Here is a 27,856-nt window from a genome sequence, read left to right on the forward strand (position 1 = left end):
TTTCTGTTTCTGTGCCAGTACCATACTGTCTGGATTACTGTAGCTTTGTAGTACAGTCTGAAGTCAGGGAGCCTGATTCCTCCAGCTCTGTTTTTCTTTCTCAAGATTGTTTTGGCTATTCGTGGTCTTTTGTGTTTCCATACAAATTGTAAAATTTTGTGTTCTAGTTCTGTGGAAAATGCCGTTGGTACTTTGATAGGGATTGCACTAAATCTGTAGATTGCTTTGGGTAGTAGAGTCATTTTCACAATGTTGATTCTTACAATCCAAGAACATGGTATGTCTCTCTATCTGTTTGTATCATCTTTGATTTCTTTCATTTGGGTCTTACAGTTTTCGGCATACAGGTCTTTTGCCTCCTTAGGTAGGTTTATTCTTAGGTATTTTATTCTTTTTGTTGCAATTGTAAATGGGAGTGTTTCCTTAATTTCTCTTTCTGATTTTTCAACATTAATGTATAGGAATGCAAGAGATTTCTGTGCATTAATTTTGTATCCTGCTACTTTACCAAATTCATTGATTAGCTCTCGTAGTTTTCTGGTGGCATCTTTAGGATTTTCTGTGTATAATATCATGTCATCTGCAAACAGTGACACTTTTACTTCTTCTTTTCCGATTTGGATTCCTTTTATTTCTTTTTCTTCTCTGATTGCTGCAACACAGCTTCTTGATTTATATGTCCAGAGAATCACCAGGGTGGAAAGAAGAGTGGGGTGCTGGCCAGACATCACTCTCTTCTTTCTCCCTCCCCCCTCTCTCTGTCTGTCCATCTTCACTCTCTCCATGTGTCCAGCTTGGGATTCCTCACAGCATGTCTTATCCCCAGAGAACAACGACAGTGGCTCCTTCACCTCTGTCCCATCCCCCCACCCCCAAGCCCAGGGCCTGACACATGCTGCATATCTCCCAGGCTGTCTGCTATCACACAGCTCCAATGTTGCACTTTCCCCCTGAGACTAAGCCTCAGTCTCAGTGTTGCTATTCAGGGGTCCCTCCTCTGGCCTCTGGGGTGGCTCTGAAAGGACACTTCTGAAGGAGAAGATGAGCATGTCTTCCTCTGATGAGCTCCTTAAACTGTCCTCACATAGAGGATTTTGAGTCCCATCCCAGCTTAGCTTCCCACTGCCCTCCTGGAGGTCTAGTGACTTCTCCTAAAATGGGGTGTCTAAAGCTGAGTGCATCTCTCTGGAGACATCTGCTTAACCCATCACCTCCCTCATTCTAAGAATCATACTTCTGTTCACACAGCAAAACTGCATTAATGCAAAAACTGCATTATCCTTCTTGACCTCTATACCGGTCAACACTATTCCACATTCAACACCCTCAGTGTCCAAAGAAAGATGCTGATTATACTATTCCTCCCCCTTCCTCATCTTGGAAAGTTTTTTTTTTTCCTAGACCCAATGTCAGAAACTTGCCTCCACTCCTGTTAAAAAGAAAATAGCAACATTTTACAAAATGAGCACAGACTCAGAAAGCGTGTCAAGATTCCAACTTTCCATGGGGCAGGGTGGGGGGGTACTTTCTTATCCATACTGAGCCTCTATTTCATAATTTAGAAAGTCAGAGCAGCTGTGCCCACTTTCTTTTCAGCAGGTGCAGGAAACCCTTTCAGTGCCCTGCAGTGTCTGACCCATAGTGCTCTGAATAAGTAGACATTATTATTAATAACAGTATTACGTTATGAAAATGATACCAGTTCAATCGCAATATATTTCATAGTCTCAGAATTTGGATGAATGGGGGATCCATTAGACCCTCGTCACATCAGTCAGTGTATTCATAACCCAGCTTCTCATCTTCCACAAATGTGGTAACACTGTCCATGTTTTCAACTGACTTATTAAGGGAACCTTTGAATCAGACAGGGAGGATGATGAAGCTGTCAGGGCTCTATTGCATCTACTAACCAGCATCTATCATGGATAGTTTTTGAAATCATTTTTTTATCTCCCTTGTGTTACCATCACTGTGCCCATATTTCTCCATCACAGCTGCATAATTAAACATCAAAGTAAAATATTTAGCTCTTAAATTCCTTTAAGGCTGTCATTTTAGTTTCTTCTCCTTCTATCCCTGGAGCATCCTTCATCTTCGTTTCCAGCTCCCCAACCAGAAATTTCAAACGCGTGCAATCTTTCCATTACCTCTTCCCCAAATTGCAACTTGACACCCTCTGCTCGGCCTGCCCTCTTTGTTGCAATATGTTCAATTCCTATTGTCTAGAAGATAGGGAATTTTTTAAAGTTGCCCTGTTAATAAAATGCCTTTTAAAAAGTTTGCTCAGCAGCGTGTGTCTCTTAATATGTGTCAACTTCTGTTTGGATCAGTTGACGTGGGATGCTATATTAATTATTCATTTTTACAGAATGGAAATTAATTATTGTGCATGAGATTCTAAACACATATGGCAACAGTGCCAGCTGGACTTGGCCCCCCTGCCAGGATTTCAGAGACTCAGATTCAGAGGTAATATGTTGTTTTGTAAAGCCAAGACCTCCTAAAGTTTCCAAGATAGAAGAATTGAAAATCTGACATATTTCTGTACATGGTCCAACTCCTGCCCCTCCTTGAATGCCCCCTTGACTTCCCTGCTATCTCTTCCAGAAGCCGTGCTGGTAAGGGGGAGCTTCTGAGTCTATCACTTCAGCTGCAACCACCTAAAACCTTGAGCCTTTGTCCTCCCTTCCAAGTCTGTCTTTCTGTAGCAGGTGGTACCACTAACCTCCCTCCCTGAAGCCTTCAGAAGAAGTTTTCCTGGGGGGAATGACAGGTCTGGAGTGCTCCCTTGACACTCCATCCTACCTCTGTCGTCTTGTTTATCATGTTGCAGTGAGATCGTTTATCTGTGCAACAATCACAATTTGGTGTGTTTTTATGGGTAAAAACCATGTCCCATTCTTTCCTGTATCCCTTCATGCCCACTGAAGATAGGTAACTTGTTAAACTGAGTTAAACCGATTAGTTTCTTGGAGAGGAGAAGCTCACAGAAGTACCTATTCCCCTTGAGGAAAATGAAAAAGGAAGTCGATTCCTGGTAGAAGAGAGGGCAGGCATACACATCTTCCTTCAGAAAGAAGTTACTGGAAATTCTGGATGTCCAGGAGACATGGGTCTAGACCTTTTGGCATTGAAGAGGAGAACTATTTCAGAAAAAGCAAAGCAGCCACTGTTTAATGTCCTGGCTCTTTTATCTCCATCCTCTCACTTCCTTCTCGTCAGAGAGTGTGGAAGGCTTGGCTGAAAATAGCAGCTCAGTAAATACTTGCTAAATGAATCAAGACATGAAAGAATGAATACAATTAGGATCGTTTTGGTTGCAAGTGACCAAAAAAATTAAAATAAAATAAAAAATAAAAAACAACCAACCCTAAATAGACAATGCTGGAAAGAAACACCGTGGTCCCTGTCATTGAAGAGCGTGGGTGAATGGCTGGGTTCAATGCAGGTATTAAATGGTGTCACTAAGGCCCAGATTCACTCCACCTCTCAATCCTGCTTCCCGTCGTTGGATCTATTCTCAGGCAGAATCTCACTACTCAGTAGAAAGATGGCTCTGGCAGCTCCATATTGTACTTCTTCTCAAGTTCAAGTCTACACAGGAAAGAGAGAGAACCAAGTCCTGTTGTCATGATTACTAAATTGACTAGACTAGAACCAAACAAAAAGGGGAAATCTGGAGCCTGTCGTAGGCGAAGCATTTTGCTCAAGGGCACCCCATAAATAAATCTGGAACAAGTGTAAATCTACCCAGGGTTCAGGGCTCTTCCTCCCCCTACAAAAATGCCCTAAGTTTCCCTACACCCAAAGGCAAATTCCTCTCTCTTATGCCACTTCACCCTGCAGAATCCCCACTGAGATGACCTGTCTACCCTGGTCTTCTAGTCCTTACAGGTATTTTCCTAAACACCCTTGATCTCAGCCCAAAAAGCTACCTCTCCATCCTTCTCAATGTTCTTCACTTCTTCATTTTCCTGAAATTCCCACAGTAACACAAGCAAAATAATATCCTTTCATCTGAAAAAAATAGCTGTTCTCCAGGAGATTTCAGATATATTGTCCTGAGTTCAAATTCCAGGTAGGCTACTCTGGCTTTTTAACCTGAAGCAAATCACGTCCTCTCTCAGACCCTCAGTTTCCTCCTTCTGTGAAACAAAGACAGTAAAACATATTCTCCAGGGCTTTGCAAAGATTGAGAGTATATGAGATTACCCAACATAGTAATTACTTTATAGTCAATTGCTTTATAAATGTTGAGGGCCTGTTTTTCTTTCTGAAAGCTGGAATAGACACACACAACCTTCAACTGTCTCTTTCTCTAGGTGAACTTGAGTTCATAGGTATGGAAGGGGGAGATATGCTACAGATTGTCGACCTTCACATGTGGGCTTATAGCCACTGTTTGTACAGAAGAGAGGCATGGTGGAAAGAATAATGCATTAAAGTTCTTTAAAAAGTAACTTTGAGACCTCTACCCAGTCACTTTCTAACTATTCATTCTTGGCCTCAGTTTTCCCAACTGTGGAAGAAAAATGTTGCTTTATCTCTGAAGTCCCTTCTAGGTGTAAGATGCCAAGTTTCAATACCAACCAGATAAACTATGACCATAATTCACCAGGTTATTCACTGAAGGGAATTACCATCTACTGCATACTTATTATGTGCCAGACATGGTTATAATAAAGGGTAATAGTCTTTGCTATCCATTACTGATGCCTGCTATGGGCCAAGCATCATGCTACACACTTTGCATGGACTCTCTCACTTGATCCTCAACAAACCTACCAAGGAACACGCCTTCCTCCTTTCACATGTCGGAAAGATGAGGCACAGAAAGGCTGAACAATTTGCCAAAGATCACACATCAGCTGGCAGATTTGAGCTCTGGTCTCTACGACTTGTAAGCTCACACTCTTAATTTCCACCTGTCCTGCCCGATTTGGGGGCACCCAACCCACAGTATCTCAAGAAACCTTCCACATTTCCTTTACATCTGTGATTTGGAAATTTTCAGGGAAGGCATCCCAGAAGATATTGATGGTTGAGCGGGAGTCTTCCAGGCAGAGAAGGACCCAAGGAAATACCATGAAGAGATAGTACAGCTCAAAGTATGAGTCTAGAGACTGTCCCCCTGAGCTTGAATCCACATGCTTCCACTTGTTAGTTACATGATCTTATTCTCCCTGTGCCACAGTTTCCTTACTTATGAATCAGAGATAATAATAATTTTTACTTTGTGAGATTGTTGTGAGGATGAAATGACTGAATATTTAGAAAGCACTTAGAACAATGTCTGGCATATAGGAGTGAATAAATAGACAGTGGATAAGTGTTTCCTATCACTGCTATAATTCTTAGTTGGAAAATAACAAGGCAATAGGATGCAAAACTGCATGCAGTTCCTGAGAACTAAAAGATATTTAGTATTGGTGATGTTGGAGGCAGAGATTGACAGGAGATGGAGAAGAAGGCCTGGAGCAGATCTCAAAGGGCCCCAAAATCAAAGGTCAGGAATATGAAGACAAAGGGGAGTCCTTGGCAGGTATTCAGCAAGAAGTGGTAAGGTAGCCTTTAAATCTGCAACATTACATCTCGTAGAGACACAGCTTTGGTTCTTGGAAGGTGATGCTTCCCCGTAATTTCCACACTCGAGTTTTGACCTTGAACTCTATGGACACACAGACGGAACCTAATCCTCTTTAAAAATCATGATGTCTTTGCCATGGGATAATGCCATGCCTTCCCCTAGAAGCTGGTCATCTCCAAGATAAGCCAAATTTTGCCCTCATTCCTCAAAGAACATGGTGTCAAGGCTCCTCTTGGCCCTTTCCTCTCTCTCTCTCTCTCTCTCTCTCTCTCTGATGAAGCAGCAGTTTGCCTCTATTTCTCATAGGATATTAAATTAGGGAAAGTAAGAGAGTGGTTCTTAACACAGTTTATCTCTATAAAGAGAATATATTGATATATCATAGAAATTAGAAAATTCGATTCAGAGGGAGGGGAAGAGGGTAATCATGAGAGATCATTTGGTTGATTTACTATCAAAGTTGGGCCCAGAATTTCCTGGTGGCCATGGCAAAAAGAAAAATGCAATAGTTAACACTTTATACTCTCAGACTAGAGGAAGTATAGCAACTTCTTAATGTGTGGGTATGTGAGCAGTGGGGGGGACAAATTCCATATACTAAATCATGAGAGTTGTTGCTTATGTAGAGACATTGAGTAATGACTTAGACAACCTGCCTTCAAAAGGGTGTTTTTAAAAAATTCTTTTATTTTGGAATACTTTTAGATGTACAGAAAATTTTCAAAGATGTTACAGAGAATCCCCATATACTCTTCACGCAGTTTCTGCCATTGTGAACATCTTACATTGCCATGGTATATATGTCAAAACAAAGAAACCAACATCGGTACACTAATATTTACTAAGCTCTCCACTTTACCTGATTTTCACCAGTTTTTCCATTAATGTTCTCTTATGAACCCAGGGAACTGCATTGCATGGACTTTTCTATCCCCCCAGTCTCTTCTGGTCTGCTACGGTTTATCAGTCTGTCCTTGTTTTGATGACCTTGACATTCTTGAAGCATACTGACCAGGTATCCTGTAGAATGTCCCCTAATCTGGGTTTGTCTGGTGTTTCTCTCGTGATTGGATCATGTGTTGGGTTTTTGGAAATAAAGCCACAGAAATAGAGTGACTTTCTTATCATGTCACATCAGGGGCTCACGATATCCATATAACATACTTTTATCACAAAAGCAGAAAGAGTTATTCATTTTATACTTTTATTTTTTAAATGGGTGTCCAATGGCCCATGCAAGAGGATATGTGTTTTTTTAAATTAGAAAACATGGATTTCAGGATCAATGCCTAGCAGCTTATCATGGTATTATTGCTAACAGTATCTGATAAGGCCATTTTATCAAAGTTTAAGGGCACTCTTCTTCCAGAAAAATAAATCTCTGGGTTTTAGCTCATTCAGAGTCTGCGTTGTAGGATGTTATGGCTGCTTATTCTTGTTGATGATAAGACTGGGTATACGCAGGAGTCTGTTGTAGTACTTGACCGCATCAGCTTACAACCAGGATTGAAGGTGAAATTCCTAAATACACAGGGTCGCCTCTTACTAATGTATAAAATGAAAGCTGAGGAATCCCAGAAGTAGTTGATTACGTTGTCATTAAAGCTAATGAAATACTTTAGGCCAAGGGAAGCTGAGTATCTCTGAAAGCATTGTTAATAATAGCTTTAGAATTTCATTTCTTTGCTCCACTGTTCTTGAAGATTGAGGATGAAGTTTTTGTTAGTAAAGGCCAAAGTTTGGCAAAGCTTATTGATAAGAAATATATGTCCTGTCACTGGAGAGATGGGTTAGATCTCCCCATATCAGAAAATAACAAACAAACAAAACAAACAAATTATTCACTACCATGAGAGCCTGCCTTTCCAGCCACAAAAAGCCTAAATTGCATCCTGAGAGTAAGGAAGCAATGACAAAAAGATACTTTACTACCCAATTGTGGGGGTGAAGAAGGTTGGAGGTATTCAGAGTTCTGGGGCTCTGATTCCTGTCCATGTCCCATCTTTACAGTTTTGCCAGATTTATGTTGTTGGCAAGTAAGACATACACTGAAAACATCCTTGACAATACTCTTAAAATTACCCAGCCCCCCCCCCCCACAAAAAATTACCCAGCCAATGATGACTCACTACCATGGTCAATTTAGGTATATTATTATAGGTAAAATAATGAAGCATTTTTTCTAAACTCCAGAAGATCGTTTTGTATGACCAGAAAACAGTGTTGTGAACATCACAATTATTATCTTCAAGCTGTGTCCATTTTTTTAAACATCTTTACTGGAGTATAACTGCTTTACAATAGTGTGTTAGTTTCTGCTGTATAACAAAGTGAATCAACTATACACATACGTATATCCCCATATCCCCTCCCTCTTGCGTCTCCCTCCCACCCTCCCTAGCCCACCCCTCTAGGTGGTCACAAAACACCAAGCTGATCTCCCTGTGCTATGTGGCTGCTTCCCACTAGCTATCTATTTTACATTTGGTAGTGTATATATGTCCATGCCAAGCCGTGTCCATTTTGACCTTCCTCGGTGTTTCTTTGAATCAAGGGCTTATTTTGGCAATTAATGATGGTCTCTTTGAATCTCTCCAAGGCTTTTCCTCTTTGAGTGGCATGGGAAAGCAATTTATGCTTTTATTAAATGCAAATTTCTCTTAAAACAACAAAAATTCACTTTTTATTTTATTTCTATCTTATCAGACATGTCCCAATATTGAATCTGGTCAGTCTTTGACAGTTAACTAATAATCCCAGGGACTTCGCCTTATTAAATCTATTAAACCACAACACCCTCATCCAATCTCTCTGTCCCTGCTTTGGGGATTTGTTCTGTTCATTTTTAATGTATACCGAAATGTGTCTCTTTCCTGGTTAGTTAATTTTCACCTTGTTGGGTTGTTGGGTCCAGCAGGATGTTCCAGTCTACCTACATCTTCCTGGATTTTGTCAGCCAGTATTTTAATACCAAGCCTATTACCCTTCCCAAATTATGCCCTGTTCTTGTTCACTGAACAAGGCAAAGGTAAGGACTGAGTCTCAGACCCAAAGAAAGATCTAGAACTTTGATCTTTGTTTTGAACTCACTGGTGGTAGAGGATATGCTAGGAAGGGAATGTCTCCTCCATACGACACCCTTTGCTTTGCTTGATTTCATTTGCCTTTGCTGCCAAAAAAGGTATAATCCAGCCACAGCCATCAGTAACAAGGGTTAGAGGCAGAAATGAATGATTATCAGCACAATGCCTGAAATTGTATTTCTTAGCATTAGTGTTTTAAGTGAATTTGTGTCTGAGTTTCTCATGTTGAAGATTTCCATTAACCCCACAAACATTTACTGAATAAGCACTTTGGGTTAGATTTGCCTTTATTTTCTTTACTTAATTTACAACTTTGAAGCAGAAAATTTTTTCAGCTGGGAAAGCAGGAGGGAACCTTGACCATCATGTGGTTGGGTGAGGAAGGACCTGGGAGGGGGGATCTGGGTGTAGCATCACTGATCCCTTCTTCTCACTGGGAATCACCTGACTCTCTTCCACTCACCTGGCCTTTGGTTCCCACGTCTAGAAAACACAGGGAGGGCATGATGGTAACTAGATGGTAAGTAAAGTATTTAGCTCTGGCAGTCTAAGTAGGAAGGGTTTGGGGAAGGAAAGGAAGAGAGGGAGAGCAAGCACAGTGCTACCAGTAGGTTAGTTCCTCCAGCACGTCTCTAATCTTGTTCTCCAAGTTGCCTTAGGAACTGCTGTCCTCATTTCGCAGAGGACGAGACTGAGCCTCAGTGTTTACCAGGCATGCTGCCTTGGCTTCCCAGTTAGGATAATGCAGAGCCTGAATCTGAACATAGGTCTACAACTTCACTGTTCATGGCACTCCTTCCACTGCATGAAGGTTTTTTTTTCTCACTCATTTTAATGTTATCTTCCATTTATAGAAAAAAATGACTCGGGTGTCCAAGAGCTGAAAGCCTTTGTGAAAGTTGGCTCTATTATGAAATTACTGAAAACGATGTCATGTCCACTCTTCTGAAAATCCAACTGCCCCCTTAGCACTTCCCTCCTTCATGGGAAAGTGTAAATATCCTGGAAACAGGTGCGTCTTGACAGGTCTAGAGCCATGGATTTGCAGGGTTTAAAGACCATGGCCCAGGACATCAGTCAACTGACTGGACTCATAGGTCCTCAGTGGGGAGAAATGGAGTTATAGGCATCTGGTGCTAAAGAAGCCAACGATGCGATAGTGTGGTTATGGAGTAGGATACAGAGAAAATGTGTTGGGTGAGCCTGGCACTGAATCGCTCCCTGACTTTTACAGTGTCGTTGGTCTGAGTGCGGAACGATATTTCCATCGCGGAAGAGAAAGACAGTGGAAGGAAACAGGAGAGATGCTGACAGGAACACCCGGGCGATTTTTGTGTTTCAAAAGCTGCTGGCAAACATAACTTTCTGAAAGGATGATAATGGATACGCAGGAGATTAATAATTGATTGGTGTAGAGGGGCTTCAGCCTGCTGGCGCTGGGCTCACTATTTTGGAGGCATTCTCTCCGTTCTCCATAAAACCCTATAAAGGGGCTTCCCTGGTGGCGCAGTGGTTGAGAATCTGCCTGCCAATGCAGGGGACACGGGTTCGAGCCCTGGTCTGGGAAGATCCCACATGCCGCGGAGCAACTAGCCCCGTGAGCCACAAATACTGAGCCTGCGCGTCTGGAGCCTGTGCTCCGCAACGAGAGGCCGCGATGGTGAGAGGCCCGCGCACCGCAATGAGGAGTGGCCCCCACTTGCCGCAACTAGAGAAAGCCCTCACACGGAAACGAAGAGCCAACACAGCCATAAATAAATAAATAAATAAATAAATAAATAAATAAATAAATAATTAATTAATTAAAAAAAAACCCTATAAAAAGACACTATTTTCCCTCCTTTAAAGACGCAAAGACAGAAACTTAGAGAGATTAAATAATTTGCCCAAGGTCACACAATTAAAAAACGGTGTTAAAATTACAGTCGGATACAGAGCTCATGAAACTTCACTGGCCATTGTGAGTGCTGTGTCAACCTCCCCTGCCAAGGGATATGAAAAGAGTGTCCTGGTTCATAGGAAGCATGTGTACACACACACACACACACACACACACAGTTTAAACTTCCAAGATTAAAAACGTAATAACACCATCAAAATTATTTCTTAAAAATAAGGGTGAGAGTTTACCACCAATGAGCCAAAGAAATGTATAAATGATGTACTTAATTGAGAGGGAAACGAGGCAGCAATAAGGTCTAAGTTGCGGGAAGGCATGTTGAACAACAAGTTTGGGAAACAGAAAGGCAACTCTAATCAAACACCAATTGCATTCAACAACTATAATGAGGCTAATTTATATAACTGAAAATACAGAACTAAATTTCTGGAAGACAACAGACTAGAGTAGCCCCTCCCCATCTGAGGATGTTACCTTCCTGAATAGCTTCCTAGTAGAAAGAATCAAAGTTGAGATTTTCAAAATTGTATGAGGAAACAACAGTTAGAAGGCTCAGAAACCCGCCACGAGCTGTGGAAAACGTTATACATATTTTTATGTGTCCTGAAACAAATGCATTATGTAGATGAAGAAGACAATACATCCAACAGAGAAAATAGCAATGAATTTTTCATTACTGAAATTAGTAACTGTTGATGCTTTCTTAGTAACTTTCATATCATGGCTGCCCCATGAAGGCAGCAGGGAGTTTGTTTTGTCTACACCTGTGTCCCACCTCCTAGTAGAGACCTGGCAAAGTCAATGCTGGAGAAATATTTGTGAATTAATGTACGTATAATATGTATTAACTTCAAATTCTCCTCCCAAGGAGATATGTGCATCTCCTGGTGTTCTCTGTGGAAGTTCACACTGGTCCAAATTATTGGCACCACCACTGACTCGCTAACTCAAGTAAATTAATATTTCCATTTAAACTGATTCATCAGGCAAGAAAAGTCATTCAGGTGCCAAGGCAGGAGCTGACTCATATAGTTCCTCCACTGAAAATAGAAGAATATTTTTGTGTTTCTGTTCGACATTCATTGAAGAGCCATCAGTATTTCTTCTTCCTCTTTCTCCTGTTTTTCTGCATGAATGCCTATTGACTTCCTGGCAATCAGAGTAGTGTCCACATGCAAAGGAAAAAGGACTAAGGGCCAGCCTGGTGGATAATTTAGTCCGTGAATCTGTCCAAACACGTTGCCTGATGCTTCCACAAATGTTCCCTGGTTGTTCTGTTCAAGACGTCAGGTACATTCAATGGGGCAGATCCGAAAAGGCTCTTTTTTTGCGGGGGGGGGGGGTGTCACATGTGTGGTTGAACAGGGCCCTGTGCTTAAAGGGCTCCACACTTGATTTAGTGTTCTTAATTTTTGAACAAGGGGTCCCAAATTTTCATTTTAGGCTGGGCCTTGCAAATCATGGATCAGGCCCTGTGCCTGTCACTATCCTTAACATTCTTTTCCCAAAGATAGGTCAAGCACAGGGGCCTCCCTCAAGGACCCCACAGTCTAGTTGGCAACTCAGACACGTGAACAAATAGTGCAGATACTGCAATAAAACCCTTGCCTCCTTCATTACCCTCAATTGGTCCTGCAGACCCTACTTCCTGATGTCTGTACTCAGCCCCTCCTTGCGGCCACCAACTCAGTTCAGACCCTCCTGGTGGCAGGCAGGCCTTGCCTGGCTTTCTAAGCCAGTTGTCTCCTATCTCCGCCTACCTGTTTACAGTTTCCCCGATTATGCATTCGCTCCTGCCTTTACTAGCCTTGCACATGCTTTTCCTTCTGCTTGTATTAACCCTTCCTCCCCCCCACAGTCACATGCTCTCTCTCACCCTCTCTCCATCCAGCTGCCCTTGTGGACCTTCAGGAGTTAGTTCAGGGGCCACTTCTTCCAGGATGCCTTCCCTGATTCCTACAGTCTGGTGAAATCACCCTTTTCTGTTCTCCCATCATCTCTCTGCTTTCTCTCTGTTTTCGCAGCCCCACCATTTCCTGCACTCAAGCTCGGCGCACGCGCCTATTTTCCCCACCAGATTCAGAGCTCTTTGCATACAGCAACTGTGTCTTTTTTTTTTGTTTGAACCCTGGCATAGGGTGGGAGCATTGTTTGTAAGGTAAAGGAGTGAGCCAGACTCTTTGGCAGGCCAGGTGTATATGCCCCAACAGGAGAAAGAACCACCCAGGGATGCACTTTGCTTTGATGCTCAAATTGAGATCTGGTTATGAGTTGCCCTCTACTTGCCCAGGAAGGGAAGCCATCTTTGCACATCCTGCGTCTCCCAGCATCGGCAATTTCCCCACCACCACCCCTATCTTGGAGTTCATTTCTCGATGCTCTTCCCACTGCTAGATGCAAGACCCAACTCCTTACAGGCATCTGGGCCACACGCAGGCTCCTTTGCCTTGGTTTTCCCCAATAGAAAGCTGAGTCCTCAAGCTGGGATCTCCTCTGTCTTCCATCTACCCCAACATATACTTTGAAAGCTCTCAGAAATGCCATTAATTATAATAATAGTGACACTTTGTACTTTTATAGGCTCTTTCATCAGAAGATCTCTGAGTACTTAAAAAATATTATCTCATTAATCCTCACAGCACCCTTGTGAGAGAGCTGGCAGGTAAGCCTCTCCCAGTTTATCAGGAAAGGGAACGAAGGCAGAAAGATGATGTCTAGAGAGAGGTCCAGGATCAAACAAAGAGATGGACAGGCTCTGGACCAAGGATCCAAGCCAGCAGGAAGGTAAAGCCCGGTCAGCGGCTGAGTCCTATGTACATATTCTATAAAAACATACCTGTTTCAGGTTCTTTTCCCATATAGGTTATTACAGAATATTGAGTAGATTCCCTGTGCTCTACAGTAGGTCCTTGCTGGTTATCTACTTTATGTATAGTAGTGTGTGTATGTTAATCCCAAGCTGCTAATTTATCACTTCTCCCCACATTATATGTATGTGTATAACTGAATCACTTTGTTGTACACCTGAAACTAACACAACATAGTAAATCAACTATACTCCAATAAAAAAAATTTTTAATAAAAAATAAAATAAAATAAATTTAGCAGTCTTAATTGGTTAAAACATGTAGTTCATAATTTTTAAAACCTCAAATTATTTTACAAAACTTAAATAAGCAAAACACATCCCCTCCGCCCCCAAAAGAAAATCTATCTGGACCTCATGGGTGAATGAATCATGGATACGTCTGACATTTCATTGGTGTTTAGGAAATGATACCAAATCACTGACATTTTTGAAGAGTCACCTTCTTATTTTTCAGCAAATACTTTCTGAGCATCTGCTCATGGCCCCCTCCCACCGATGATACAGCTCAATCCAGCTTATCAATAATGCTCGTGGGGCTTCCCTGGTAGCGCAGTGGTTGAGAGTCCGCCTGCCGCTGCAGGGGACACAGGTTCGTGCCCTGGTCCGGGGAAGATCCCACATGCCGTGGAGCGGCTGGGCCCGTGAGCCATGGCCACTGAGCCTGCACGTCCAGAGCCTGTGCTCCGCAACAGGAGAGGCCACAACTTTGAGAGGCCCACGTACCGCAAAAAATAATAATAATAATAATAATAATGCTAGTGAATCTTCCTCCCGAATCTATCTCAGAGCTAACGAAGCTTCCGGCAAAGAGGAAAGTGTATAATCATCTATGAATCCCAGGCCCCTTTCAACGTCAGGAACACAAAACAGCACCTGAGAAAAAGTATTAATTATGTCTTTTACTGAGGAACTGGAACTCTCATCTCACTGAGCCACGGTTGGCATTCCTAACTGGGAGCGCAACAGGATTTTGAAAGTATCTGGTTCCAACCTCTCATTTTGCAGATGGAGAGAAGGAGCCTCAGAGAAGCTGGGGGTCTCTCCCAGATCGAAGAATCAATGGGGGGCAGAAGTGAGGCAAATGGCCTTTGCTTTGCTCCAGTTTTCAGACCACTCATTTCTCTCAACACCGAACACCTAAATCATATGTTTGGGAGCATTAGAGAAAGTTCTGGTAAATACCAGCCCTTTCATTTTTACTTCCAAAGGGAGCTGTGGGTGTTGGATGGGGGAGGGGCTGGGAGGAGGGGCGGGTGGGCATGAGCAGGGCAGGAGGGCCCCGGGGGAGGAGGCTTCATGTGAGGACAAGTCCAAGGGCTCCACGATGGGCGGCAGCCTTGGACCCAGACAGGCTCTCTGTTGGAGTGAAACAAGCCCTTGAGCCTCTAATGCGTGCAGGATAGAAAATAGATACCTGTCTGATATAATTAATTGTATTTTTCCTAAATTTAACATTGCCCGAAGGGGAAAATCGTTCTGCTTAGGAAAAACCCTCCTGCCACACAGCGTCTACCAGCCGGCCAGATTTAATTGCTGCGATAAAAACCACAAGAAAGACCAGGTTCCCACTCAGTGTATAACCACATCTACTGAAGAATAGCTTTAATCACCTTTGAAAGGGTGACCACAGGATAATTAAAGAGGAAGGGTGCTCATTGGGAATTATCCAGAAATATCAAATCTCCGTTTATCATGGGGTCCGACTTAAAATGTCTTGGCATGGCTCTCCTCCCACAGCCCCCACTCTATTTTAAGCTAAGCCCTCAGATTTCCATTATTTAGTGATGGAGAAAATAGGCCTGTTTCACAAAGTCTGCATTCACCGATGGGTTGAGAGGTTGAAGGCGACAATTGTCAGCTGAGCAGAACACAGGGTTTGGGGTGAGCCAGACAGGACTGGAATCCTCTTTCCTCTATCACCTGCCTGTGTGACCTTCACAGGTGACCTGACATCTCTGAGCCCCCTCCCCAAAGTGAGGGCCATGAGAGTCATTCCGCAGAATTACTTCAGCCGAACACTCCATTCATCTGAATTTCTTTCCTTCAGCAGAATACCCACCCCTTTGCAGAAAGCAAACGAAAATGAATCAAGGCCTGAAATTCACGGAGGAGACTTTGAATAGCCACGAAGGAGCAGGGAATCGGGAAACAGAGTTGGAGGCAAGTCTGTGACAGTGTGGGGTGGGGGGAAGCGGGGGCTATCTTGGGCTTATTTTCTCCCTGTATTGATGCTCTTCCTCTTTGCCCAGGGCTGGGCTCTGAGGGGCAGCCAGGAACCAGTGGCGTGACATTCTTGGCAGCTTGTTTGCACCCAGGGCAAGCAGGCTTTGTTCCACACCCACATTCCCAGGCCGCTTGCTGTCTGGCCTCTACTCTCTGGGGAAGTTAACCGGAAGTGACAGCCTCCCTGCCCCTCACGTCCCTCGAGAGACCTCTCCTACCGGCCCCAAGCACGAGGCTTGACGAAACTCCTAGGAACAGAAGAGAAGCACCCCCAGCCCCTGGATTCCTCGGCTCTCCTCACCTAGAGGTGCGGAGGGGAGCAGGGGGGCAACTTGCTTATCTTCTCCCCAGGAAGGAGGGAAGAATCTGGTGGAACCCCTCATTGGTATATTCATTCATTTCTCCATTCGTTGTAACCAGGATGTTGACTGTGCCTCTCTCCCACCACTGTGGTCGCTTGAAGCCCTCATGGTTAAACTTGACCCAAACCACGGTTCCAGGCTTTCAACAGTCATGGACCTCGGACCTCTTCTTGTTCCTGCACCTCACTTCTCATCTCCCTCTGCCTCTGAGCTTTGACATCCAAACACACCTTCCCTCTGCCCCGAGCCCCAAGAGCCAGGCACGAAGTCTAGCTGCTCCTTAATTTTCAAATAATCCCCTCGTTCTCCTGTGGCAGGCCGAGTAACGTCCCTCCCACAGATAATCCATGTCCTAACCTCCAGGACCTGTGAACGTTACCGTACATGCAAGAGGGATTTCGCGGATATGGTCAAGGGTCTGGAGATGGGGAGGTGATCCTGGATTATCCGGGTGGACCTAATGTCATCACAAGTGTCCTTATACAATGGACGTGAGAGGAATCAGTCTTACAGTAGGAGATAGGATGACGGGGGCAAGAGGAGGGAGTGATGTAAGGGGAGAGCCACCAGCCAAGGAATGCGGGTGACCGCTCGAAGTTGGGAAAGACAAGGAAAAGCTTTCTCCTCTGAAGCCTCCAGAAGGAATCTGCCCTGCAGACACCTTGATGTTAGGCTTCTGACCCCAGAACTTGGAGAGAATAATTGTCTTTAAGCCATTAAGTCTATGGTAATTTGTTATAGCGCAATAGAACACTAACTCATATCCACATTTTGGGGAGCTATACTGAAGCGTCACATCCTGGGGTGCATGGCCTCATACAAACACCCCCCCCATGATTTTTCCCAAGGGCATGAGTCAAAAGTGTTTTCAGTGGCAGGTAATGCAATACAAGACACCTGCTACCTTATCTTCCCCACAGTGTGGAGGTCAATGCAACATGGCAGCTCTTGAAACTCTTCCTTCAAGGTGCCAAGGAGGCTGCTGTGACTCTATAAATCACAGTCACACCCAATCCTAGAGGAAGGGATGCCAGATGGTCAGTCCCTTTTATCATAAAGTGAACGTTTTCCCAGAAGCCTCTGGAGCTGTCTTACCTTTTACTCTCATTGTCCAGAACACGATCCCATGACCATCTTTCATCTTCAAGGGAGTCTGGGAAATAATGGAACAGGATTATAAGAGTTCGCTTAACCCAGATATGATCCATTGACTTGACACACTGGTGTTGCAAACAAAACCAGGCTACATTAACAAGGAACAAAGGTGCTGGATGGGCTAGTGCCCCTGTAATAGCTGCTCTGTCCTAGGCAGCCATCAGCCCAAGTTCCAACTACCAGCACCCGTACTCTTTTGCCTGAGGGTGGGAACAGCAGGAGGTGCTTCAGGATTATCACACGCCCCCAGCAGCACTCCACCAATGATGGATGGCAGGTGGCGGGAAACCTCCCAGCTTCCTTCGTCCCGCAGGTGAGATAACCCTGTGAGTTCTGGGCACTGTCTACCAGAGCCCCCTCCTCAGGGTCGGGCTCCAGTTGCCCACAGTGATAACCTACCTGGTGGTGAGCTCTTTACCAGCCATTGCCACATGCTGCCTCATCTCCCCACTTCTTCAGCGTGTCTCACTGGATCACATCCCAAATAATCCACTTGCACACAATTCTCAGGGTTTGCTTCTGAGGAACCCCAAATGACGACAGTCAGTAAAAGAATTTTTTTTTATTTTGTCTCCAGTCCCATTTTCGTTCAGGAACAGGAAGCATCAATGTCCACCCCAAAAGATCCTTTCCAAAGCAACTTCTCAACAAAAGGGAAATTTTGTTGCTAGAACTTCTCCACAAATTGTTTGAAAGTCGGAGCTTTCTCCATACCATTAGACGTGCATCCATTTATCAAGGAACTGCTGAAGGTCAACAGGACTGGTTTTCTGGGTTTCCTAAAATGAGTTAGATACAACTCCTGCCTGCAAAGAGTAGCCAAAGCAGAAGGAGGGAAGATGAGAAGGCCAGGCAGCCAAGGAAAGGAAGGGATCAAACTTACCGGAAGGGGGTCTCACGTGGGAGCTGGTCTGAAAGGATGAGAAGGTCAAGTCAGGGGAGGAAAGGGTTATTTAAGCAAGAGGTACAGCATAGGAAGCCAGAGTAATGGCAGAGAGACCACATTTGGGGGCCTCATGAGTCATGTACAAAGGCTGGGTGGTGGGGAGTTACTTATTGGGGAACAGAAAGTGATCTGGAGAGAAAGACAGAACTGAAGAAAGAATGCCCATTTGGAGACACAACACCCACCTCTTGGGTGTCATCATATGCTGAGTTCTCAATCCTAGTGTTCATGAAAGCAGCCTACTTCTCTCTCCAAGGTGGATATTACTAAACCCTTTCATTTACATAACCATTTACAAGGTGTTGTAACATAGATTCATATTAAATCTTCACCACAAACTTTCCCTCCCATTTCTCAAGGAGGGCAGTCTCTAAATGATAAAGGGTCTTTTCTAAGACCACACAGATACCAGGCAGAACATCCAAGATTTGAATTGAAGTCATGTTCATTCTAAGGGGTTCTAGTCACACTCCTTTCAACTAGGAAAATAGACGAGTCTAACTGCCTAGTACACCTGGTTTCATTAATGGCAAGGCTCCATCGTTATGAAAAATATTTTATCTTCTTATCATGTACTTCAAATTCTACTGTCCAATATAAAAATAAGGCAAGCCACTTGCATAACTTTTTTTTTTTTTTTTTTTTTTTTTTTTTGCTGTACGCGGGCCTCTCACTGCTGTGGCCTCTCCCGTTGCGGAGCACAGGCTCCGGACACACAGGCTCCGCGGCCATGGCTCGCGGGCCCAGCCGCTCCGCGGCATGTGGGATCTTCCGGGATAGGGGCACGAACCCGTGTCCCCTGCATCGGCAGGCGGACTCTCAACCACTGCGCCACCAGGGAAGCCCAATTGCATAACTTTTAATTTTCTAAAAGCACGCTTTTAAAAGAGTAAAAGGAAACAAGTGCAATTAATGTTAATGATATAATTTATCTAACCCAATACACCCAAAATAGTATCATATCAACATGTAATCAACATTTAAAAATCATTCACTTGTCAATATTATGACATAGCATGAGTGTGTTTCGCGTTTGGTAATTGCAATCATTGTTGCTTTTGTTGTGGTCATCCATTTACAATGCTTGGTGTCAGTTTATTTATCTCTTGTAAAACCAAAATACAGTGTGTGTGTGAGTTGTGAAAAAAAAAAAAAAGAGAGAGATGGTGGTTAGCGGGAGAGAGACCTTTCTCTCTTCCTACTCCCCAGAATATCCATCCACCTAACCTAAGGAAAAGTTTCAATGATAAAGCTGAACTTAAATGATAAGAAATACAATAAACTTTCATTATGATATTAGCACCTAGAAAAAACAATCATTCATTATTATGAGATATTTACATTCTTTGGTTTGTACTAAGTCTTCACAACGCAGGTATATTTATACTTACAGCACATCTCACTTTGAACCAGCCACGTTTCAAGTGCTCAAAAGCCACATGCAGTAGTGACTATCATAATTGGCCAGTGCAGCTCTAAAATCACACACAGAGTGACACAGTGGTTTGTGCCCTGACTTGGAGTCGTAAGGTCTGGCTTAGATTTTTCTCTTAATCTCCATTTCAAGTCACATTGTCAGCTTTTCCGAATTCTGATCAGTGGAGAAAACGGGACTATTGAGCAAGGCCAGGCCATGTGGACTCATGGACTAACTGGTAGCTAACAGGCCAGTGATCTCGTTCAGAGGTCAGCCAACAACCTACTCGTGGGCCAAAATCAGTCCCCACCCAGTTTTAATGCAGCACATGAACTATGACTGGTCTTTCCATTTTCAAAAGGTAATATAAATAAGCAAGCAAACAAATAAATAAGAAGGATATGCAACAGCAACTCTACATGGCTGGCACAGCCTAAAATATTTATTATCTGTCCCTTTACAAAAAACGTGTGTTGACCTCTGGTTTAGTCAATTCTATATGTGGTTTTTTTTTTACATCAATAGGATTTATAGGATTTAGATACTATTCTGTCACCATAATTCTACAAGTTTTTACTATTAATTCAATGTTTCTGTAATTTAAATATTCACCATCAATTCTTTCTCCGTAGTGTCTCCATTCTTCATTTGATTCAGTGCTTGGTTAGCTGAATTTACTGTCAAGGACTTTTTTTCAAGAAAATCACTTCTATGACCTGTTATCTGAGATGCTACTATTTGACTGACAGTCCACGTTTTGTCTGTTCATGTCATTATACTTAAGGAGAAAAATTAGGCTCAGTCCCTCCCATTATGGGAGTCATATTTCTTTCCCTGGGGACTTTACATATCACCCCTCTGTCTTTGGACATTGAAGGCTGCACAACTGTTCTTAGCACCGTCTTCTACTTATCTTTTGGTCTACTGGATTTTGACACAGAGGACCATTTTCCACCAGAGTTTCCAGAACTCCATTGCCTCCAACTTCTTTCACATTTCAGAGTACATGCCTGTTGATTTATATCTGAAACACAACTTTCCTCGGCATAAGATTCTTGATTCAAACCTCATATTACTTAGAACACCATAGCCACTGCTCCATCATGGTGTGTGACATGACGCTGGAGGGAAAATCTAAAGCCTTATTCTTCTTTCTTCCAGGAAACTTGTGTTTTCTGCTCAGATGTCTGAATAATTCCGTTTACCTTTGATGGTCAGTAAATTAAACAAGATATGTCTTGGTATCAAGTGTTCTTCACTTTTTTTTATAAAACACAGTGTAGCCTTTTAATATGAATATGTTTTCTCCTTCTTTTCAGGGAAATTTTCCTTCAGTTGTGTCAATGATTTTTTGGCTTTGGTGTTTCAGAGCCACAGATTAATCTCATAAGGCATTATCTATCAGCCTGCACACTAATACCTTTCCTCTGATTGATTTAATCTCTTTACTTCCTCTTCTGCATTCATCTCAAGTACTTCCTTAATATCAGTAATTCAGTATTTCAACCACATCATTCTGTTCTTTTGTCATTTGTGATTTATGTATTGATTCAGGCATGCTGTTGCTTCAGTCTCAGATTGTTTTTTTAAGCCCATAACATCACTTTTCTTCTCATCCCATGATTTTATTGGCTCATCTCTAAGTTCCTATTTTACTAAACTCATGGTCATATTATATTCTTCTATAGTACAAAGCAATTGCTGGGAGTTTTCTTCAGTTCCTGGGATTATATTTTCTTCAGGACTAGGTTCTTCATTTGTGCTTTATACAAACTGTTCTTTAATTTTTTTTTTTACATTTTGCTTTTGATATAGTATATTTGCATAGTGGCCAAACTGTTTCTTTTCATCCTACTTATGCTAAACAAGGGCATCTCTGCCCAAATCTTCTATTTTCTCTGATTTAAAAAAAAAAAACTTGCTGTGAAAATTGGGATCAGATCACTCCTCTGAGGTCCTGGGCAAATGTCCTGGACCACTGGTCACTCTGCCCTGTAGCAGTTGCTTTCCTTTCTGATGGCAAGGCCAGCAGGCAGGAACATGTTTTATAACTCCAAAAAGAAACAACAACTTCACCTTCAACTCTATCTCATTTCTACCTTGACTGATAAAGGTTAATAGTGTGTAAGGATGACTCAGTGAATTATCCTCAGCTTTTCCCAAAGTTTCCTATTCATACCTTCAGGCTGCCTTTTTCAAAATTACGAAAGGGGGCTATTGGCAAAAAATATTTGAGAATTTGGTCAACTCACTTTTTCATTCCTCTATTACTTGTGAGTATTGGGATAATATGCAGACAGTCATTTCAGAATCTTTTGTTTCTTCCTCTGGCTCTCACTGTTGCATGTGAAGGGCATGAGATTATGTTCCATTAATTGCTTTGTTGAAATGTTTTATTCTTGGCTTGTTCTTATTTATTTTTATCCACTTTATCAGGTGTCACAGAAGGAAGATTCTGTGGTCCATCTTTATCTCATCACATGTATTCAGAAGTTCCCTCCCTTTCATAATCCCAAACTTCAGTAAATTGGAATCTACTCCTCCTTCTCTCTATGCATTTTCTCATAGTGGTCCTTTTATCAGAAATACCCTTCCTCTTATCTTCAAATACCCAAATCCCAACCATCCTTTAACACCCAGATCAAATGACACTACTACATGAAGTCTTCCTTATTCACTCCACAAAAAATGGCCTCTTCATTCCCTTGAAAATGCACCCCCATCATCTGCTCCATTCTTACACTACTCACCACTTCCCACCTTGTACTAAATTTTCCTGTGCCCATGGAAGTTTCTCTAGCTACATGGTAGTGTCCATGATGGCAAGGTCTGTATGCTATTCATACCTGTATCTTTTATACTTAATGAGGTAAAAAACAGAGTACAAGCTCAGTTAATATTTGTTAAATGAGTTAAAATTCTGTTCAGCAGAAAATTATTTGTCTTATGTCGATGTGTATACACAGAAATCATAAAGGGATGTGAGGTAGAGCTCAAATAGAAGATTTAGGATCCACAATAAATCCCATTGTGATGAATGCCATCAAAGCAAAGCACTCTGAGTGACAGTTAGATCTTTAGCTGGATCAGATAGCCCATTTGTTTATAACATGATCTCCACAATAACACAGGTGATAACAGTAATGTAGATTGACACCATATTTACAATCATTCCATAGTTATCCAAGTGCCTTCATACTTATTATCCCATGTCAACCTCAGAACAACCTGGGTAATCAGTCTTAGTCCAATGTTACAGATGAGGAAAGTGAGGAGTAGAGATGTTAAGAACCTCATCCCAAGTCATACAGTTAGTGGGCAGCAGAGTTAGCACCAGGACAAGTCTGTCTGCTTGTCCCACGACATCTGAGATGCTTCTCTAATCGATACTTACTAGGTCTCATTGATGACAGACAGGACCACCCTGTATGTTGGGCTTCTGGATGAAGCCGCAAGGGCTTCTGGATGAAGGGCCAGGCGAGGAGGGAAATTCAACCCATGCTCCTCTTATCAAGTTGTATGTCCTGGCACAAGGCCACATCTGCTTAGAAGGAGCTCCTTTTTCTAATTCACATGAAGACTGGCAGGGGAGCTAATAGCAGGGATCATGTTTTCCCAAGTTCTCTCTCCCCAAAGACTTACTCTACACCTAGCACACAGTAGGCATTTATAACTCATTTGTTGGATAAGCATGTTCTCATTTTCAAAGCTCATTTTCATAAATGACATTGTCTAGTTCTCGTAAGAAATTCCAAAACAGACAAAATTCTGAGAAACGTGAGGGGTTTCTGATACCCCTTGACCCTCCTAGTGGTGGAATTTGACCAGCATGTTGCATGAGGAATCCAGGATCACTGCAAAGTCAAGGAGAGAGAGCGTGCTCTTCCTCGGCCCCAGAGGAAATTAAAAAAAGAAACATTTTTCCTTTCTGCTGGTCCCATATCTGATCCAGCTCCAGATGTGGGCAATGTGTTCTATGATTTTTAGGGTTAAATTTCCCAAATTTTTCCTACCATCTGTGAAAGTGAAAACCAGGAAATTAATGTGCTGGTGTCTCCATGTAATTAGATGTGCATGACTTTTCTAAAAATGCTGCAAATATGTGGGTCCAGCCATTAGGACACCCAGGTCAGCAGGAGACCCTTAGTGAGCTACAGTGCCCAGAACAAGCAACAAAGTGGAAGAATTTATGAAATCAAGTTGCAGAGAGGCTGTGGGGCTTCCTGGGACACCCGTGGGAAAGGGTGATTAAGGGATGGGTTGGGAGAGGGTTTAGGAATGAAGGGTGGGAGTCTTTGGAGAGGGAAAGGGCAGTAAAGGGGAAATGGATGGTGTCCACAGGGCTGGGATTAATCTCAATTTTTAACGGAAAAAGAATCTGCTTACTCGGTCTCAGTTTGACAATCTGGGGAAATATTTCTGCTCTTTCAGGTCTCAGTTTGACAATCTGGGAAAATGCATCTTCTCTTTCAAGCCATAGGACCCCTCTGCTGGAAGAATAAAGACTACCTTATTCATTCCTTCATTCATTTATTCGTTTCTTTAGGCACGCATTAAACAAACAGTTTCTCTGTCTCCTTCGTGCCAGGTCCTGTGCTGTGTACCACAATTCAGAAGGTAAAGATGTGATCCCAGCCATACGAAGTTTATATCCTGGCGGGACAGATGGGTCTGGCCACAAGCATCTCTTTGAGAAGTTAGGAATGGGTCAGCTAGAGAGGAGAAGAGAAAGCCCTACAAAAGTTGAGAAGAAGGACAGTCAATGCAGGATGAAGGAATCCACTCAGGAGGCTGTCTTCTTATGGGGCCACAGGTGAGGAAAGCCTGGTGGGCTCCAAGGAGCACAGAAGGATTCATATCCTCACTTTGCTCTTCCCTGAGCTCTCACCAGCAATTCACGTCACAAATTCTAAGTCTTCCATTGCTGCAGAGGGAAAGGAGGAGTAGGTTGGGACCACCAGCCCCCCACAATCCTTCATGTCCCATGGTGTAATGATCCTTACAACAGCAGCCCCCAGGCATAGCCGAGCACCAGGCACTGTGCAAAGTGCTTTACTTGCCTTATTTCATTCAATATTCACGCCCACTACAGAGGGAGGCAGGAGCTGGACCACATGTGAACAGATGCTGAATGAAGTCAGGGAGAATGTCCTGTGAGCACCTCGGGGGAGAGGGTTCCAGGTAGATGGAAAGGTAAGTGCAGAAGCTCTGAGATATTTGGAGAGTCCGAGGCAAAGCAAGGAGCCCAGCATGGGCCAGGTGGCATGAGGAAGGCAGAGAGGGGTGGGATGGGTCAGAGAAGTAGCAGGGACTCTGCCCTCATGGTGGTACCCGCTGTGGTTCAAGGACCTTGGCCATGACTCTGAGCCAGATGGGAAGCCACTTAGCGAATTGGACAAGAAAAGTGACATGATTTTATGTATGCTTTAAAAGGATCATTATAAAGTAAATTATACTTCAAAAACTGTCTTAAATGGTTATTTTGATGGCTGTGTTGCTAATAGACTTGGGTCATGGAAGTAAGAGAGAGGCAGTAGCGGAGAGGCCAGCTAGAAGCTATTTGCAAAGTAACAGCATCATCGTGCAGGGCACAGAGTGGGTAACCTTAGAGGAGGACGTTGTTATAACAGCCCCTGCTCAGCCCCATGCCAGACGTGGTCATGTGCAGAAGACTGAATAGACCCAGTCCTGCCAGGGCCTCCATCTACTGCAGCATAGTTTTCCTTTGATAAGTGTTTGTTGAATGAATAAACAAATCACTCCTCTTGTATTTCCAGGCCTGATGGGGAGACCAACAGGGCAACAACTGAGATGATGTCAGGCAGGTATTACAGTAAAGAGTTATACCCATCGTCCCAGAGGAAAGGAAATCTGACTTTTTCTGGGGAGACAAGTGGGATGTGAGCAAAGTCCTCACAATGGCAGTGATATGGAGATGGGTGCTGAAAGGTGCATAGGAGTTTTCCAGGCAGATGGAGATACCAGGTACACACAATGGAAAGATCAGCATGAACAACTGCTCAGAGATAAGAAGTGTGTAGAATGTTCATGGACTCACGAAAATGTTCTATACCTGAAACATAGTAGGTGTTCAGTGAATCTTTGTTGCATGAATGAATGATTGCTTAGGGGTGACTGAATGCAAGACTGTCAAGGCAGTCTGGGGCTCAAGTGGACTTTTCCTAGAAGCACTGAGGAGATATTTAAGTGGTTACTGATGTGAATATTCTGTGACCTTTAAATAAATCCCTGGAGGACAAGAATTGTGTGATTGTCATCTCTGAATTCAAAATGTAGGACTGGGGCTTGAAACAGAGTAAAAGATATTCACTAATAAATGTACTTTTCTATACCAGCCCCAGCCTCTCTCCCTGAGTCCAAGTTCTTGTATCCTAGTCCACTTACACCTTTGGACACTTAAGATCAATATGTATAAGGCAAAACTCGTCACCACCTGCCCCAGCCTTGCTCCTTCCCTGCAGCAGTGGACACTGTCAGAACTCACATCTATCTGGTCCACCTCCTCTTCTTGGCACACAGTTTGTCTACCCTTTTCAGGCCACTGCAGTGAGGCAGGATGAGGGCTGAGAGCAGAGAGTTGTGTGCACTTCTTGCTTGGGATCTCCGCACTCTGCCTTGCCCTGCTCAGGAGGACACAAGTTTCAGAAGATGCAGCTACAAAGTAGTCATTTTGTACCCACCTGCGCTGTTTACATACCATGAACAAAAATAAACTTTAGCTGTATTAACACATTGAGATTTGGTGGGGGAAGCGATATTTGTTACCAAGCATAACCTGTCTCACACTGACTAATACACCCTGTCTCTACAATCTTAATTAATAATACTGCTCACTTAGGCCAAAAACGTATAACATCTTTCTTTTTCTCACACCCTGACATACACATCTAACACACTGCTAAGTCCTGTCAGATTTATATCTAAAATATTTTTGGAACTGATGTCTTTTCACCATCTCCATCCTGTCCACTCTGTTTGAAACTTCCCTCAGGGGTTGTAACAGCTGCCTAATTAAACTCTCTAGTTCCTTTCTTGTCTTCTCCCCACAGAAGCAAGAGGGATGACTTAAAACATTTTCCATTTCTATTATTTCTTTGCTTACAAAGACCCACTGTCTGGAGATTAAATCCAAATTCCATGTTGTGGTTTACAAAGTCCTGAATGACTGGCTCCATGTTATTTCTCCAGGCTCTTCTGTGACTGTTAACTCCACCTTTCTCTAACTCTACCCCAGGCACCCTGGCCTCCCTAAGGTCCCCCCACCCCAGGGCCTTTGCACCAGCTTCTCCTGTTATCTGCAGTGTTCCTTTCCCCAGCTCTTCCCACACTTGGCAATTACTCATTATCTCTTCTCAGATAATCTGTCACCTCCTCAAAGAAGCCTTCCCTGATACCTCTCAGTTAAGCCAGCCATCCTCTCCCCAGCAATACTATATCACATCACTCTGTTTTACTATCTTCACAAAACTTAACTCCAAATTAAGTTCTTTTTGCATGTTTGCTTGTTTCTTTGACTGTCTGTTCCCACCAGGACGTTGTGCCCACCAGATTCCTAATACCTAGGAAAGGTCTCAGCATGTAGCAATCTCTCAGTATATCGTCCGTGAATGATTGGATGGATGAATGAGCCACTAGCGTCATTGTAGCCATTGAGAGAATCAAATGAGATCACAGCCCACAACATTAGGACGATGACATCTTGGGCCCAGCATTGTGCTACGATTCTATCCCCTAATCTAAAATGAAGAAGGAAAAGGAAAACGGAGAAGGAGACAGAACACCAGAGACTAAAAAAACATTGTTCGCTCCCCTGCTCAGGGGACCTCTCAGGCCTGACAAATAATGAATTAGAGAGAGATCAGAACACCCAAGACCAAAACAGTCATTGACTGCCACTCCCCCCAGACCCCCTCCCCAAACACACTGGCTGCCAGAAGCCAGCCCAGACAGTCCAGTCAGGAAACAAAAAGATGGAACAGAAAGGCCCCTTTGAGCAGCCCGGTTATTAAGAGCTCTAGACGGGGGGAGAGAGTGTGCACAGCTTAACTCAAACATTTGTGCAGAAATGTAAAAAACACTTATGACATTCAACTATTCCATTAAGTGAAATTAACCATTCTTCTTGTCCTTTGAAAAGACCAAAGAAAGCACAGATCTGAATAATTAGGTCAGTGAAGAATTGTGAAGAAAGGATGTCTAGACTTTTATTTTCATTAAAAGTAGGAGGGGGGTCCATTTGGGCTGTGTGTGTGTGTGTGTGTGTGTGTCCGCTTGGTCTAAGAGCGCCTTT

Source organism: Mesoplodon bidens (genome assembly GCF_964165515.1).
Source record: "Mesoplodon bidens genome assembly, chromosome: 3".
Lineage (NCBI taxonomy): Eukaryota > Metazoa > Chordata > Mammalia > Artiodactyla > Ziphiidae > Mesoplodon > Mesoplodon bidens.